Source organism: Anser cygnoides, chromosome 1, assembly GCF_040182565.1.
Source record: "Anser cygnoides isolate HZ-2024a breed goose chromosome 1, Taihu_goose_T2T_genome, whole genome shotgun sequence".
Taxonomy (NCBI): Eukaryota; Metazoa; Chordata; class Aves; order Anseriformes; family Anatidae; genus Anser; species Anser cygnoides.
In genome coordinates this window covers 133,704,152-133,722,598 of record NC_089873.1, presented here as the reverse complement: position 1 = coordinate 133,722,598, position 18,447 = coordinate 133,704,152, and the positions used below count along the sequence as shown (strand labels likewise).

The 18,447-nt window shown below is 40.3% G+C and overlaps 1 long non-coding RNA gene across 1 annotated transcript; it reads left to right on the top strand.

Annotated features, from left to right (window-relative positions):
• Nucleotides 1-998: 998 nt before the first annotated feature.
• Nucleotides 999-16,959, top strand: LOC136786876 (uncharacterized). Its single transcript, XR_010826407.1, has 4 exons — nt 999-1,845; nt 1,938-2,084; nt 9,829-9,920; nt 10,475-16,959. It is a non-coding gene; the product is annotated as an uncharacterized lncRNA (long non-coding RNA).
• Nucleotides 16,960-18,447: the final 1,488 nt, after the last annotated feature.

Genomic DNA, 18,447 nt, shown 5'->3' with positions numbered 1-18,447 from the left:
TTAGTATGGTAGGAGCCACAGAAGGCACTGAAATAGGTCAGCTGGACCACTGCATTTTGTTTGCTTTCTGAACCTGTGCTCAGAGATGCCGAAGTCCCCCGGTTGCATGAAGCTGTCTGTGATGTTACTAACAGAGAAGAGGCAGAAGAAGGGTGTCATGCAAGAAAAGAGGCAAAAGCAGGGAAAAAAGAGAGGGATTTCGCAGAGGTCACCAGACTGTGCCCTGTTTGGCTATTAAGAGCCACCTCCAGCTGGCTGGTGTTGAGCAGGCTGGGCTGGATGCTGGGGGTCATCGCCTGCATGCAGCACTGAGTGTGGCATACCAGCAACACCTCCATCTTCTCCTCCAGCATGTATAGGTCTGTCACAGCGCTGGGCTCAGTGAAGATGCTGTCTCCCATGAAACCTTGGCTGCTCTGCTCCTTTCATTGGCTGCTGTGATCCTGGGAGCACCAGGAAAAGCTTATGGTCCTTGTTCTAAGATATTTTTATAAGAGACATGGTCAAAATCCGCATATCACCTTTTTCGTAGCTGAGGCATACTGAAAATGTTTTTTAGTGTATGTATGTGCGTGAGCTGCAGTTTCTGTCCTGGAAGGTGCAGCCCTGCTGTCTCGTCCTGCTGCTGATGAGTGGGGCCCTTTCTCTGAACATGCACATGCTGTGGTGCTGGATGCCAAGATTCCTTCTGTTCATACAGGCTTCAGATGCCTGTAAGAAATGAGTGGTGTAACTACAAGATAAACACAGCAGCCAAGTGACCCCACCTGCTCGAGGAGCTCTCTGGATTCAGCCATGGCCCTTCAGCAGCATTTGTAATTTTCTGTTTGAATTCAGGGGAACAGAAACAAGTTGGGCCATGAACGTTTTTTACCCAAAGAACTACTCCTCATTAGCTAGCTCTGAGACTGTGAAGCACTGCTGTGTCTCGGCTGGGGAGCTGAGTGTAGCCAGTGAGAGTTATTTCTGAAGTGACCTTCTGCATATGTGGCCTTTGCTTTGTTTGTTGCTGTTTTTTGTTGTTGTTTTCCATATATATGTAAATTCAGTGTTCATTTACTTGAATTTTGCCTGTTGAAACCAAATGACGTACCAGTGGACTCTTGACTAGAAAACAGATAAGGGGTGCTTTGTTTGATAGCACCTTGTTAGGACTAACCTGCCCTAGTTCATGCAGAAATGCTGCCTTGCATCATACCGGAGGACAGACAATGATAAGTGTAGCTTTGAATAAAAAACAAAACAAAACCAAAAACCTATGATAGGAATAAAATGGGATTGCAGAAATGGCTGTACTTTTTAATGTAAGGGTTTAAAATTAACTAGTATAATAACCCTCTGGCAGGAAGGAGCTCAGCACATGCCAATTTATCCTGTCTTTCTACGACTACAGACTGTGAAAGCATACCCCACGAACTTACCCATGAGATTAGTTGCAAGAGTGTTCAAGCTTTATCTTCTTGTTGCTATTTCTGAGAAATGTTTATATCTGCCAGCACATCTCTCCATAAATAGCCTCATTTCCAGTGATAGCCCAAGAATTCTGAGAGTTACATTTTGCAGCTGTACATGGTAAACTTTGCTTGATTTGCTCATAGTCCAAATGGTTGCGAAGCCAATGCAGACTGTGACCAAAGCTGGTGGCTTCCAGGGCCCTTCCAGTTTCCAGGACTGCTCACTCCAGGCCTTTGAGGTGTCTGTCAGGTGCTGCTCTCTCTTTCACAAGGCTGGTCATCAAACCATTCAAAGAAAGCATTGGCACCACCTGTGTCCTGTTCCAGGAGGAGTTTTGGCCACAAATTTCACAAGCTTTTACACGAACACTTAAACAGCAGTTGTCTAAAGGTAGTTATTGAATAGAAAATATTGCTTCTGACAAAAGCATTGCTTGCCTGTTGGAGACCTAGCAGTTCATTAGGAAATCCGTCTTATTACAGTGAAACACCGTCTGTGCGGCAGCAAATACAAAGTACTCTGGAGCAGGTGTAAGCAAAGTGAACCTGAGTGTGAAAAGAGAATTTAAGCTTTGAGCCTGAAAAATGGGTCTTCCAGAAGTCTGATCATGGATGTCACGTGGAATTTAGGTAAGTATTCAGCAGCCTGCAGGATTGTTCTTTAATATTAAGCTAAAACAGCTAAGCTCTGATGTGCAATGTGACTGTCTAAGGATTGTCAAGTTTTCTCATTTTAAGACAAAGTTTGTAGAAAAATTTGGCCTTAAATTTTAAAAATATTTTCTGATGTGAATATATATAATGAATCTTAAATGAAGTATGTAATACAATATAAACTACAATATATTTTAACCTATAATATATTAAAATAAAATAATTTAATTATAATGAATTAAAAATATATAGTAAAATGTAATATCTGGTAAAAACATTGTGTGAATTATTTAAGCTAAAATAATTTTCACCATTAACTTATATGATTTCCTTGTGTCACTGGATGACTAGCTATATGTGTGCAGAAGAAGGGTCAGACAATGCAAAGTGCAAAAGCAACTGCATAGAAAAAAAACATCTATTGCATTGATGGATTTTTTTTTTTGATAAATGAAAGACATATTTAAGGCCTGCTTAGTAAAAATTACATATCATTAACACAATGCCTTTTGTGAACAAGAAAAATAGAAGCTCTGTGTTGGAAAGGCTGAGGCTGAAATCGTGGTTCTTATCAGAAAATTGCTTTTTGTGCTGTGGATGATACTGGAGCATGGCATGCCAGGAGGGACTGTGGAGTGGTGTCCTCAGTCCTATGAACAGAGGGCCAAGGGAGTCGTGCTGCACTTTTTCTCTTCTGGGTGGGAGCTGGTGGAGAAAATGGAGCCCAGCCCTGCTTTAATGTTCACAGGGGTGGTGTAACAGGGAACAGATACCAGTGGCAGTAAGGATATTCAGACAAGGTAAAAGGAATGTCTTTTCACCATGAGGGTAGGTAAGCATTAGAACAGGCTTCCCAGAGAGGTTACAAAAACACAGTTTTTGGAGACATTCAAATCTGGACTGAGCAGCCTGATCTAAATCCAAAATTATCAGAGGTTTTGGAGCAGATGAGCTCCAGAGGTCCATGCCACCAAAATTATCCCTTTATTCTATTTGCAAATCATCGTGTTTCTAGAAAATACAACAACAATAAAAACCTCAAATTCTCTTAAAATGACCTAAACCAAAACTACCATTTTTTGGAATGGCCATTCCTCTGCCTTAAGAGATCAAAAAGATTTTTTCTTGTCTAAACAACCAATGCAAACTGAGGATTAAAAGTGAGATAAAAGAATAAATGAACATATGAGGAATAAAGGAGAAACCATGAGAGGTATATGAGAATGGCAACACCAAACGGAAGGATTATAAGAAAAAGGTTAGTGAGGGGTAAGAAAAGAAAGATGAGTGAGTCACTGAGGACAGGACTGTGAACCAGACAGGAAAATGTGAATGAAGATGAGAGAAGCAGAAAGGGAAAGAGAAAGGTGGTTTAACAAAGACAGGGAATATGAGAGGATAAAATCTGTCTGGTGCTACATAAAATATAGAATTCAACCTGGTATGGTGTTTTACTCAGAAAATGAGAATGGACAGTTTTACTTCAGAAATTCAGATTCAGAAGGAAGACAAAAATAATGAGTTACACAGAGAGATAATTTAGCTGGGCTTTGATTTCATGGTTGACTGAGAACCTAACACACAAACCTGGAGTGCTTAGAGTCAGTACATCTGGTAGTGGAGAGAATGCATATGACTGCAGATTTATACAAGACATATGAAGGATATTTTGCAGCACACATGAGCATTGGCAGTTCCTGTCTTTGTACTACTATTCGTCTGGTTAGACCTATCAAAGTCTTGCTTGGAAATTAATTTTGGAGTTAGAGAGGTTTGTAATTGTATGACCAACAACTTATTTTGGGTAACATTTTCTTCATCCTGAGAAGATATGTCCACGTTAGTTGCTCTCAACCTTATTTATCTCTTCACCACAGTCCATTCACTGCAGTCTGATGAATTACGCTGCAACAGGAAGATTTAATCCCAAAGCTAGTTTAATCCATTGTTTGCACAAGATCTTAGAAATCATGTTCAGTTACTGAAAAGCCAGCAGAGGAAGCCCAAGTTAACACAGCTCTCAGAAAGAGCTTACAAATGCTCTCCCTGATGAGTTTAGTGCCGGCAAGTAAACAAGAGAGCAAGAAGTCCCAGTGAAAAATAATTCTTCCTCTTTTAAAGCAGAAACACTTTACAGCAAAGTGGATAGAATTGACAAGAGCAGCTTCTGCTTTCAAGGTTTTACAAATCACAAGTGTTTTGTATCAGTCTGCTTTGGTGGATTGGTGTTAGTGACCAAAGTCTGGATTAGGAACCACAAAAATGTTGTTACCCAGCTCCTGCGGTAAGTGATCTAATCTTTGTGCAATGGCTAGACGGGAGCTGCTAGGAGATGCATTCATGTCTGCTCAGAAAGTGCTCAGAAAATTGTTTGCATTGTTCATACAACACCTGGATGGCTGAACTAAGGATCGGTGATTTAATGTCATTAAGGGTGAGTAGTGAGCAAGTAGCTACAGATACCAGCTTTGTTTTAGGACAGGCTTCTTTTTGCCAAATCATCACTGGGAAAAGATTATCAGCTGACATCATAAAATGAAACCAATTAACAAAAATTGCACATGCTTAAAAACTGTACTAACCTTCGTTCAGCCTTCTCAAAGTAAGCAGCTGGTAACAGGATTGTGATAAAAAACAACCATGTAATTTGTGATGCCTGTTCTAGTTATCTGAATCCCCTTTTCTGATCACTTGACAAATAATACTTTCCTTGTATTGCATGCAAGCTCTCATTATCTCTTTTTTAAAAATTATTATTATTGGTATTTCTGGTGGACCAAATTGTACTACTTCAGACAAAAAGGTTGGCAGGTTATTATTGAGAGGAATAACTGACTTAAGCCTGGGGATTCTTGCAGAAGGAAGTTGTAAAATCTGAAAAGGAGTGGATCTCAACTGAGAGAGTTTCTATGCTCATGAAAGGCATGAAAGAAAGTCTCCTTTTTATGAATTTAAGCAAAAATCTTAAAAGAGAAAGATCCCTGTTAAAATAGTTTGTTCGTGTGTTCTAAACCACAGATGCAACTGCAGTACTGTTGACTTGCGACTGCCATCCATGGATCCTTGCCGCATTCCTTTAATGCAAATTTACCTCCTTAACTATTTCAATGTTGATTAAATAAGTTAGTTTATCATTTTCTGGTTAAACATCAACATTAAAATATTAACATGATCATTTTAGGACTTTTTTTTTTTTTTTAATAGATGCAGCCCACTGGAGTGAAATCAAGCAATAATGAAACTACTTCTTTGGCTTACCTGCTAGAAATGCAGGCTAGGATGAAGAATGTCTAGATGTCAATCTCAGTCACAAGTTTGGATGCCCACACGTTAACTTGCCCTAATGTGTGAATTTTAGAGGCCCAGAAAACTGAGTTCTTACAACTTAGTTCCCAGCACAGTGAATAGGAATAAAATTCAATGTTACTCATCAATCAGAGTTAAAACAAAACAACAACAAAACCCACAGCACTTTCTGAAACCTTACGCACAGAGCAAAATACCACACAGAATTAAATGTTTGGAAACTCCAGGGACATCCTACTCCTCTGTTCATTCTGCTGAATCGGGGTCACCCAACAGCAAGAAATGCAAGGCTTGTATCACACAGAAAAGCTGGGCTGCACAGTTGGGGGCTCAGCAGCAGTGCTAGCCACAGAATCTTTCTCACTGCTGAAGATAAGGAGGGCCTCAAACACAGGTCACCCACTTGAAAAAGAAATATGCTCTTATGACAGAAAATGGTGATTAATATCTTTGCTTGCATTTTTTAAAGTAGCCGTCACTATGTGTTGTGATGGGCCGGATCCACTTGATGAGAGCCAAATGTGCTCTGTCTGCAGCTGCTGGATTTTAGGGTATTGCAGAGATGTGGGTGGATCTTGTTTATTGAGTCTGGGGCTTTATCAGGAGTGGCCTACCTGGTCACAAAAGTCTTGGGCTCTTGCTCAATACAGAACTTCGGGTATCATTAAATCTTTGTGGGTCAGAAACACGCAACTTTCTCATTTTGGATGACCCCAGAACCCAGTCCTTTCCTTCTCTAAAGTTGCATTCATCACACGCACTGTATTTTTCAACAAATGTTTGTTTTTCTGTGTGGCCAATATTATATCCAACCAAATGTGGGCTTTTGAAAACACAAAAAAGAAAATTATTTCTAATTATTTCTGCCAACTTAGCACAAACCTGCCCTCCTTGTGGATTTGAGCTATGGATTTTATTCATGACATTCAGAGAAAGTATTTGTTAGCAATAGTTGCTCTGGGACTGTCTGGGAGAAAGACTGTGTATTTCTAAAAGAACTTTTGCAACAAAAACCTGACACCAGCCTCTCTCACATCCCTGATATCTTCCATAGCAAAGCTGTAATTTTGTAAGGGCTAGCATGGATCTTTTAACAATTCATTGAGAAAATCCATATCTTTAGTTTTGCTAGCCAGTTTCAAACTGAACCTTTAAAGCAGAAGGTTCATGAAATCTCTGGAAATGAGACATCAGAGTGAAGGGTACCTGTGCTTGGCAGAGGATGGAATGGCACCTCACACTATGTTGCTTTTGGACCTTAAAAAAAACTTTAGCCTTCTATCAGTTACTTTTATCAAAGTTCTTCACGTGACATGCTTGAATATATCTACACCTTGGGTAAGCAGATTCTGTCATTTGTAACACAGATGTTGCATCTGTATAACTGGGAGGAGAATTCAGCTTTGGGTGTCCTCTAGCAGCGTGTTGTGCCTCCTACCTCCTGCAGTACAGCATCTCATAGCTAGTCCTCACATTAGCTTGACCTCACTAAATTCCAGTCAGATACTGTGGGCATGTAAGAACAATAAAAGACCGAATGCCTTTACATCATTACAGTTAATGGATGGTGATATCTTACATTTCAGACTCAGCATTTTTGTCTTTGACAGTAATATATTATTATTGATTGATTACAAAAAATCCAAGATATAGCTGACATGAGGATTGTTTAGCACAAGGAACCTTAGACAGTGTGGTTGTGATCCCGCTGCAGCTGCCTAGCTTCTTTTTGCAGCCAAGTCACAACCCCAGTCTTTATAATACAGCAAAAATAAGTAGCTTTAGCACTCCATTTTCTTGCATTTGACTGAACCTGTGAGAGAAGGTACACACCTGCAAATGACTCAACAAGAAAACTAGCTGGGAGTTCAGCAGATGGGCACCAACACGCATGAGTACTTACCCTGACATATTCTGAACATGGCAAACTTTATTGTAAATGTGCAGGTCAATACAAAGTCACATATGTTGTATATGATTAGCACCATTGTTTTGTATTGCAGAGAGGTTTTGGTAAGTGTGAACTTGCTTAATTTTTGAACAGGCTAAATCAGAAGAGTCACCCCAAATACGCACCAAATACACCCACTCTGTATCAGGGCTGTACAGACCTGAAACAAGGGGTGTGCTGCATCATTGTGAAGTCATCCAGGGTGCTACGAGCATGCAGTTGCCAATAAAAAAGCCTCTGAAATCCTCAAGAGGCCCTGACATGCTCTGCAATGAGCCTTGTGCTATATATAAAGGGCCAGGTGATGTCCATACCTGCATATTTACTGCCAATCACCAGCTTTAAGGGCTTTGAGAGTTCACTGCTCTTTCCTCATCTGTCTAACTTCATGGCTACTGCTACGTACACGGCCACTGTGGAAAATTTCAGAAGGATTTGAAGACCTGGCACAATAACAGCATCTTTGGGATTTATTGTATTCATAACTCATGCAGAAGGGAGTTTGAAGGCTCAGAAGGGTTGTTTTGCTCAGAAGGCCGCAAAACAAGACAGGAAGACCCGCCATTTAAAAAGATATATAAATACTTTTAACGCAACACATGGTTAGGTTCTTAGTAAAGATAAGTCGAGAGCTTATGCCAGTGCTGTAGAGAGCTGGGGTCTGGATGGGGTGATGCTGTGCTGAGGTGTGCTAGGCCGTGCCGTGCCGTGCTGTGCCATGCTGTGCTGTGCTGGGCTGTGCTGGGCTGTGATGTGCTGAGGTGTGCTAGGCCATGCCGTGCCGTGCCGTGCCGTGCCGTGCTGTGGTGTGTTGTGCTGTGATGTGCTGTGATGTGCTGAGGTGTGCTAGGCCGTGCCGTGCCGTGCCGTGCCGTGCCGTGCCGCTGAAGAGGCAGCAGAGGGCAGCAGAGCCAAGCAGCGCTCCCCCCCAGGAGCAAGCAGCCCCACGCCTCTCTGCTCCCAATGGGGGCCCGCGGTGGGGGGCTGAGCGATGGAGAAACCCCCCAGCCTGGCCCTAAACGGCTCTTCGGGTGATGTATTTCTCCTAGAACACAGCATTTTAATTTCTACGCCTTCATTTATGCCTCGGCAATGAAGACTTTCATGAAGGAAGGTGTATTTAAGCTTCCGCGTTAGTACTCGTGGCAGCTAAACCAGTGTTTTAATAAAGCACTAAATTTCCAGCACGCACCGCTGAGATCAAATAAATGTCTTTATGGTGGCTTCCTTCTCCCTGTTCAGGCCTTGAAGACCAGGATGGTCTGCATGGGAAAGAAAGGGGCTCTGTCTTTGGACCAGATGGAGAAGAAGAGGGAGAGATGCACGCACGCATACGCACGTGCACACACTTCAAAGGAGTTCAGCTGCCCAGGCCTTCCTCTGGATAACAAGACACAGAGCTCTTCCCATTGTAATTCATAGAAAGAGCCTAATCTGGAAGCCCAGCTCCTAATCATTTTCCTCAAAAGTCTGCCTCCTCCCACTGCCTGCAAATACAATAGACAGAGACCAGACCGTAAGGTCAGAGAGAGGAGGGTTGTCAGGTGAATTATTGTACCCTCACCCCCTGAGCATACCATGAGCAGGGCAAGGTGAGACAGCACACAGCTGCGCCACTGCGGGTGTCCAGGAGAAAGTTTCTTAAGCGTTTCTCAGGATATTCATGATTTAGGTGCTGGAAAATTGATTTCAGTGAGGGATATACGCGATAAACCCTCTACTTCCCTCTAGGCCTTTTTCTTGTAATTTCAGTCATTTAGTCATTTAACTCATCTATTTACAGATACTTTTTTTTTTTTTTTTTTAAATCCTTGTGTAATTTCACTGAATATTTGCAGCATATGGTGCAGGGTATATTAGTGATGTTTACTCAGTATATTTTTTCTACTACAATAATAAATAGTTTAACAAACTTTGAAGACTTGAGCATTATTTTTTTCCTTTGAACATAAATATATATATATTACTATTATCAATGTTTACAAAGTATTTCTTGAGATCAAATTTAGAGAGTAATGATACCCCTGACAATGCAGAATGTTTCTGACCTATCAATACATTTTGTCGTACTGTACTGACTATAAAGTTCTAGTGTTTCTAGAAAATCATTTTCAGAAATTCAGCTGACTCCAGTTATACAGGACTGAGACCATAAATCTTGTTGAACCATGCAATACTGGCATGCTGCATTGAGTTGGAGACCTCCTAGGGTGCTTATTCTGTTCTGCACTGCATGATACTAACTATGGTGTGGTAAAAGCATGTTAGTGTTACCTGAAAAACATATGTTCCCATATTACAAGAGAAGGTACTGCTATGTATACATCAGAGGGCAGAATCGAATATAACATTTCCAAGGTTTGACTTTGTTGTACCAGGAAAGAAGCTTAGAAACACAGGTCTATTATAGGACCATCACTGTCCCATAAATCTTAGACCTTTATTCTGTTTTCATTCTCCCAGAAACTGCAGATGAGTATGGCACCAAGACAGACCACTGTCTACTGCAGCCTGTGCTGAGACAGTCACTCTCATGATAAATGTAATTACAAATGGTATGTTTATTCTACATAATTTCTTTTTTATGTCTAAATCATACTATTGTGACACCCCCCCCAAAAAAAAAAAAAAAGATTTATTGAAAACTTCTTTGTCAGTTTTTGAGGCAGAAAGACAATCTTTATCTTCTGAAGACCTCAGTTTCCTTCTGTTAGTGAGGTTTTTCTCCTTTCTCCCTTTCATTTTTCTTGTGCTTACCATTGTTTGGTAACCTCCACTCCACAGTTGACAGTTCAGGAAAGCAGATATTGTAAAATTGTGTACTGAGAAACTTGCTGTATGTATCACATGCAAAACTCTCATGAACATTTCAGGGTGTTCACATTTTCATCTGGTCAATAACGCCAAACTGGAGCAGGGCCTGGATGGGCAGTGATGAGATGTTTGGGTTCTGTTTCAAGGCAAACCATTAATTGAATTTTCTTATGCCAGTAACAGGAAACCAAACGGTGGAGTCTTCTGGCAAAGACTTCCTTCCTTTGGACAATTTTGTGGGGGGTGGGGGGGAGGTGGAGTTTTTATTTAAAAATAACTTCTGTTTCTCTCACAGGTGCAGATAGAAAGAGCCTTGACAAGGTAGGAAACACCTGATTTTTTATATTCTCTCTTCTTTTATATCTACCATTAAGGTATTTGGGTAGAAGAGTCAAGACTTGCCATCCACTTAAAACTGTGTGCTAAACATTCAGAAGGACTTGGACACTTAGATATTGAAGAACAAAGATAACACAAGGCAGAAATCTTAGCACAATCAAAGGCATCCTAGGTTGCCCCTTGCTGTACCATTTAACTACATGCTACTTGAGTTGATGTCATTTCACGTAGATTTAAGCAAGCTGGGCGGGGGGGCTAACTGCACAGTACACTCTGCTTGTACGCTGTTTGGGCTGGGATTTTTCAAACGCTTTAAGGCTGATTGATGCTCAGCCGCTTTTGACCAGAAGCTTGTAGTTTTCTTTGACTAGATGTTAGTATTGGACAACTATATCTCTAAGTACCCCAACATTCCATCTTCCAGGATTTTATCCCAATGAAAACCAAGATTTAACTGAGATGGAAGGGAAAACTCCTGAGCAGGTAACACTGATAGAGTAATACAAGACAGAAGACAGAGGGGAAAAACTAGCTATGCAAGACTAGTGCTGCTGAAAACATGAATGGGGCTACACCTAATTTGTCTTAGATGCTCTCATGACAGCTCTCCTTTGGATAAGCATTACCCATAAATCTTCTTTCTAATAAAGACCTACAAAACTGGAAACAAATTGCAATACTGTGCTGCAAGAGGGAGCATTTGTGTGTACGTAGGTATGTGTTGTGCCCTGCCTACTGGCATAAACATTTTTCCTGGCTGTAAGTTTTCAGTCTAGGCCTGCATTCCAAAGTAGATTGAGATGGAAAGAAGGAACTTTAAGGAATATTAATCTGGGGAAAAGATTTTAGTCATATGTAGACAGCTCTCAGTAAATACAGTGATATGAAAGATGACTAAATATGTAACATGAAATACTGAATTCAATCAACAGACAGAACAAAGAAATAGGTAAAAGTTATGTTCATTGTTCATAAATTTCAAATAAGGGTTGGTCAGCAAAATGTGTGTGCTATGTGAGTGAGTAGTTTCACAGATATGAAAGAGTAAAGTTCTTGTTAAAGAATTTGTAGGACTGTGGCCAATATTGTAAACACATTCAGAAGATTTTTTTTCTTACAGACAGGAAATAAAAACCCACAATCCATATTAGTAATTAAATCGCTTTACTTTTAATCGGCACATATATAATGACAATTATTAATGCATTTTTCACTTCAGTGCTGCCATAATAAACTGTTGGGCTATTTGGCTTTCTTTAAAGACTCCTGAAGACTGCAATTCAATGTTTCCTTGTAATACAAGGGATTTCCTTCAGTTAGCTGGTTTTTCTCTGTTGGCTTTCTGTGCTGGCTTTTAACCTGCAGCACCATGAGCAGGCAAACTGGAGGCTGTGGTTTATGACTCATGCCACTAGCTTTGCCCCTGGCATCACTTAGGTAGGATTATGGAAAATCTGTTTCCCTCTAAACTAAAGGTGTCTTGACGGCGTTAAGTGTGCCGTCTTGATTTTCATTTCAGTGGAAGGTTCTTCCCTATAGAATACTTGTTCAGATTCTCATGTTCCGTGCACATTTCTTGGGAAGATTAAGAATACTTTTCACCTTCTCCTCATGGAATGTATTTATTGAAACATTTCTCAAAGATCAATTTGACATGGACTCCTGAGGCAGGAGGAATTCCATTATGTCTTGTCAGGCCTCTGTGTCTTGGTATGTGCAAGCTGGAATTTCTCTTCTGCTGTAAACAGTGGAAGTATCTCCTTTCCTCCTTCTTTCCGCCTGCCCTCCATCCCAGTGAGGCAGGAAATTGGCTTTGCTCCTCCTCTAGGGATCTCGCATGGCTGCCCATCACTTACATACAGGATCTTTCTCCTTTTTCTCTGATAAACTATGGAGGAGTCTTCTGCGATGACAATCGAGATAAATCCGACGATCACTCCACCTTAGCTATCAGTCTACAGGGCACACTTTGTTCTGGGAACTGGCTACAGGAAGCTCTTCGGACTGTAATCCTATATTTATATGTAACAGCACGTAATATTTGAGTTAGCTGCAAGCAAATGAAGCCGAAGGTTGGAATTCACAAAAAGAAAAGTGTTGGTTTTGCTAATTGGCTAACATTCGGAAGGGTTCGGCAATGTGATTACCAGCTGCTACAGTCTGCAATTGATGTCACCTTCTCTTTGTATATAAACATTAGTCATTTACTAAAGAATGTGAAAAACAGGTGTCCAGTGTTCACTGGAAATCTGTTCTTTTAATGGGATACTGTAAGATAGCACCTGACATAGAACAATCCCTTCTATGTTTGTTGTTATTAACATAAACACACTTGAACAGTTCCTTATGCAGTGCCATTGGTATGCATAGTACAGAAAAGATAAACAAAATGACAGATGAAATTACAATTAACCTAATGACAGACAAAAATAAAGGAAGTGTGGCAGGAAAATGTGAAAGAACATAAAAATCACTGCAAGCTGCACTCGCTAACTTTTTTTGTTTTTAAAGAGGCAGTTCTACATTTTGTGTCCAATACGGGAAGTGAAGGTTGAAGCTGTAACCAAGCAGGGGGAAAATTTGCTTCCAGGCATGACTCTTTATAAAGACATTTTGAAATTCAGAGGTGCTTTGCATACAGGATGAGAGAAGATATTGAAGACCAATAAGTTTGCATGGAGAAAAAAACAGAGTGATTAGTGGTAAAAGGGAATTAAGCTATGTCCTTAAGATGTGCCCTCCACAGAGCTCAACCTTTGTATCAGAGGTACAATGCAGCAGGGAGACTGAGACTGTGGCCCTGTCTGCACTCAAACTGGCAGATTTTGCTTGAACTGCCAGAAACAGATTTCATTAGAGCATTTCAAATATATGGGTAGAAAAGCCCAAAATTAAATTCAAAAGTGTACTGGGTCTGGCTGGGATGTCAACGGTAGAACCACTACAAAAAGGCATTAAATAAAATACACCTAAGTGAGAACGTACCAATAAAAGGTACCCATTTGTCTTCAGTAGGCTTTAAACTTCCCTGAGTGGGGTTCACAAGGATGTTTACATTGAGCTCCTTTGGCAGAACAAAGGCTCACTAAATCAGAATCAGGCCCCTGTGCTTCCAGCAAGGAGACCCACCGAGTACCAGCTCGGTGTGCCAGCAGCTCGGCTCCTGCTCTCACATCCCCCGTGGGGCCACAAGGCAAGGAGGGTGCTAAAAAGGAGCATGAAGAAGCTGCTCTTGCTAACTATGCTAGTTATGGGCTGGCATTTAGGGATGCTGTTGTGCTGAAGGAGGAGTGTGAAGAGGCAAGCCAGGAAGCAGTGTGGCCAGGGACAGGGGAGCACGAGGAAGGTGTAACAGAGTAGTAGTCAATGTGATATGTAGTCATAGCACGCTATCTACAAACTATCCACAGTCAGACTTTGTGCAGATATCATAAAACTGCGTTTTGAGGATCACTGGGGTGGCTTTGAAAACATTACTGAAGTGCCCCTCCTCATCAAGGCAAGTTACAAGGAGATGATGCATGTTCAAAAAACGATGTTCCAAAGAAAAAGTAAGCTCAATTTTTGATCTCAGATAGTAGTCACAGCTATGTTTTTAATGTAGGAGATAGACAACTACCTAAAAGCAGCAAATTGTCAGAAAGGTAAGTTCTTCCAAAAAAATTTGGAACGCTCAACTGGGGGTAAGCAATCAAGCAGCACCCTGATAGAGCTAAAACATTTTTCTGCATTTGTGACAGCATCATCTTTTTTATTTATTTTTTTGTGTGTGTCACAAATTGTCATAGCCTCCCAGCCAAAATTGCTGGAATTTTTTCCATTGTGCATGAAGCATTTTTACACAATAATTCCATCTATTCTTAGTAAGATGTTATTTGGTGCGAATTCTATCTATTGTTAGAAAGTGTTTTTGAGAAAATATGATTCTAATCTTGTGGCTTTTTGCCTTGATATCAAGAGAGTTACTACCAAATATGCAGTCATATCTTTTGTTAATAAAACCAAGTTAGGAGATCTATTCATAGAGTGGTAATAAATAATGGTGGTAGTGGGGGGGAGGATTAGATGTCATTTTGCTTCTAGTAAAATGATACTCCCAAAGGATAATGATATCAGGAAAATTAGCTGCTATTAACCTAGTTCATATACAGTCTGTCTTGTAGGAAAAAAAATAATAATAAAAAATGGAATAACCTCCGTGGAAAGAAAAATGTCATTTATAATTTTTCCAGCCAAAAGCAAAAATCTTCTATTTCAGCCCCAAAGCATACCACTGACATTTGTGTCAAGGGGCATATTTAGTACAGTACAGCCCTAAAACTTTATCAAAACATTGAAACCGTAGCAAACAAAGAAACCAAAGTCAGGAGTCTCAGAACAGAAAAGAGAACGCTGCCTGAAATGGTTGTTGCTCACTTTCTAGACTTTCCTTTATTCTCACAGCAGAGTATTGGCCATCCTAAATGTGCTGACCAAACCTGCAGAGTAGTTAGTGGTTATAGAAAAACATGTACTAATAATGTATGCCAAGGGGATTGCAACAGGAAACCCAATGGACTGCCATAACTTTCACATACACAACTATCACATTCTGAATAACATTGTAAATTAACAAGTTGTTTGCTGGTTGTTTTTTGTTTGCTTGTTCATTTGTTTGTTTTCCTCCGTGTGACTTCCATATTGTTCTATCAGATCTGATAATTAAATTAAATCAGGCATTGGTCAAAATTATGTCTCACCACACTTCATACACATCTCACATGCTGTTTATTTTTTGTTTGTTTGTTTGTTTGTTTTGTACTGATTCAATTTCATGAAATGCACAATGGCCTACTAATTTGTTTCCCCAGTCATGTCAGTGGTTGGCAACAGTGGTGTCTGAGACCTGCAAACCAAGGAATAATTTTGTGTGCAACCCACCTTTTTAGGGTAGCCAGACCTGGAAATTGTGAATGGCAGCTCCCTTTTCATCTTTTGACTGGATGACTGCAGGACACTGTCTATGCAAAAAGGAAAAGGCTGCAGTCCCTCAGCTTTCCCCCACAGAAAGTTTCCCCTGGCAATCCTGGTGTCAGAGATTATGAAGGAAGCACACAGCCCTTGGACTACGTGGAGTCTAACGTCAGCAGCACTGGTTGGCACCATGCTGGTCATCCAGAGAAGTCTCCTATGCCGCATGGTCACTGTCATTTGAACCCTTTCAGCTTTAGTTTTGATAGAACTTTGCCTTTTTCACTTTTGCATTCCAGAAGCTGGAAGCGTTTAGCAAATGAATCAAGAAACTGCATCAAGAGAAAGTCCAGTGATTAAACCAGCTGCATCCTGCCCTAGAGAACTGGGCGACAGCCCTGCCCTTGCCACAGAACTTTCATCCTTTACGATGGTGGGCAGCTGTTTACAGCAGATATTACTAAAGCATAGCATTTGCATCACTGGCTTCAGGCAACTCAAAGCGTGTGACAGACATAAAAATCCAGGGCTTCCAAATCTAGATGCCCACAATGCTAATAGAGTCCACAGAGAGGATGCTTCTAGACAGGCACTGAAGAGAAGCTCTCTCTGCTTGAAACTAGACCAAATCTTGAACTTTATTTTGGCATAAAACAAGGAGTAACTCAGCACTAGTCTTCCCAATATCACACATCTCTGAAGGTACTGACTTTGACTTAGGGATTTTTCTGTGCAGATGAGGTTTTGGGCCAGGTAATGGATAACTAATTAATTAATTTATTTATTTAACTTTGTACCAGATTGCTCTGTTTAGTGACAGAAGCATGCTGCTAATTTCAATATAGTGAGATCAGCAGATGCTTTTCCTTTGTCTGTATTTTTGCTATACTAAGCATCTTTACGGTTTTTACAATACTAGCCATTACAGAAACTAGCAGATTTTCCTACAGTAAGGATAAAATAAAGAAATATAGCCTTGATTTTACAAGTTTGATTTTAAAGGACTGAGAGATCTTAGAGTTAAATTTTAAAAGCCAATTACAGATTTTTAAACACTGGAAAAAATCTAAGCAATTAAAATCATATTTTAATATTTCCTTAAAATTATATGTGATCCACTGAGAATATTAATCCAGCAGTATTTGAAAAGTATCATTTGAAGGTCAGTTCAAATATAAATGTTAATGTGAACTTTACAAGAACTTGAGAGTATCTGAACTGGAAAAGCTCTCAGAGAGCAAAGAAGTCCTCTGTCTAGATAAATTGTCTAGGTAGTTTTGGTAAGATGGTATTTACTAAGGGATGATGGAGGGCAAAAATTATAAAGAACAACCATCAGACTGATATTGCATATTTCTATGTTGCTGGTTTGAACATTAGGAATTCTTTGTCCATATCCTGTGTATAGCAATGATCTGTTACACCACTATAAAATATTGACTTTAAATGAACAAATAAATGAAAAAAAAATATCCCTGAACAAAGATCAATGACTGCTATACAAGAGGAACTATTCTGGTTATGAATGTAATATTCTGATTAACATCAAAATAATAGTACTATGGCTATTTTTTCTTATCTGGGAATGCTGGGGAACTCTGTACAGAATTCTGCTTTTCTGAATGGGTATAGCCTTTGGGATGCCTGAGATAAAGTACTTCCACACACATCCACCCCATGTGAAACATGCTCCGAAAGGCCGAAATAAATCATTGAATTGTATTTTTGCCTTCACTTCAGAGAGCACAGAGTAGTGGGATCTATTATCCATGGCTGTTTTCTAATTTGTTGGTCAGTCGTGTCGTGGAGGGAAAATGACCACTTCGATCCAAGCTGAGTGAAATAAAGGAGAGTTTTCTTCATAAGGCTGGGAAGGTCACAGAAAGCACCACAGAAATGGTGGAGGTGGGTATGGTGGAACTGCATGGAGAAGACAGAGAATGACTGCTTTTTCCTTTACTGAGGCAAATAGGAGGCATCGACTGCTAACACCACAGAGATTCAGAATGAAAGGTAATAATTCTCGAAAGTCATATGTAAAAATCTTTGCCATATATGTCATGGTTGATAAAACAATTGAATGAATTCAATAAAGAAAATCCCAAGGGAGCTGTGGGATACAAGGATATCAGCTCTGGGTCAGAGCATCCTGAGCTGAAATTCACTGGAGACTGGGATAAGGGTCTTGAAAACTGTTACGGTATTTTTAATTTGTTCTTCTTCTCTGGGCAGCTGGTAGTGGCCATGGTTAGAAACACGGTATTTGGCTGGATAGATTTTGGTTTGACTTGATACAGTCAGTCTCATGTTACAGAGGTTTTATAGCTTGTCTCCAGTACCAGAATCACAGTGCACACTGTGAGTGTTATTCTTGTATTACTAAACTGGAATGTATATTTACTGGAATGCATGTGAACGGGAATGCTTCTTTAGAAGGAAAAGAAAAGGAGATTGCAGGAGGTGGTTTTGTGTTGTTTCTTTCCCTAAGAGTATGCAATACCACAGACAATACATCTTTGGATGGAAATGAAAAATGAGCTGTAATAATGTGCTTTTGTAAAACAAAATTGGGCATATTCTACACAGCAAACATCTTGTGCTGGAATAAATATCTCTCCGGTGATGTCAATGTGAGAACAAGCACTACAGTGTTAGTGAAGTAATTGGGAGTCACTAAGCAAATGTGCCGGGGAATCCTGCAGAAAGCCTATATATGGTAATTTATCTAGAAAGTTCTCTATTTCTGCTTTTAAAAAGCTTTATGCAGGGGAATGAATATGCTTACCACCTTTTGAAGTGACACAAGACACGCTCCATCCTTCAGGCCCCCAGAAGCCTTCCACCAAGCACCCAAACAGCAAGGAGGAGGCCTCGGCACCAAGGGGTGGCACAGCACGCCTGCTGACTCTAAGGCCAGGAGGCAAAAACAGTTGGGGCTGAGGTGCATGGGCTGTGGTCACCGCATGTAGTAAAGCTTGC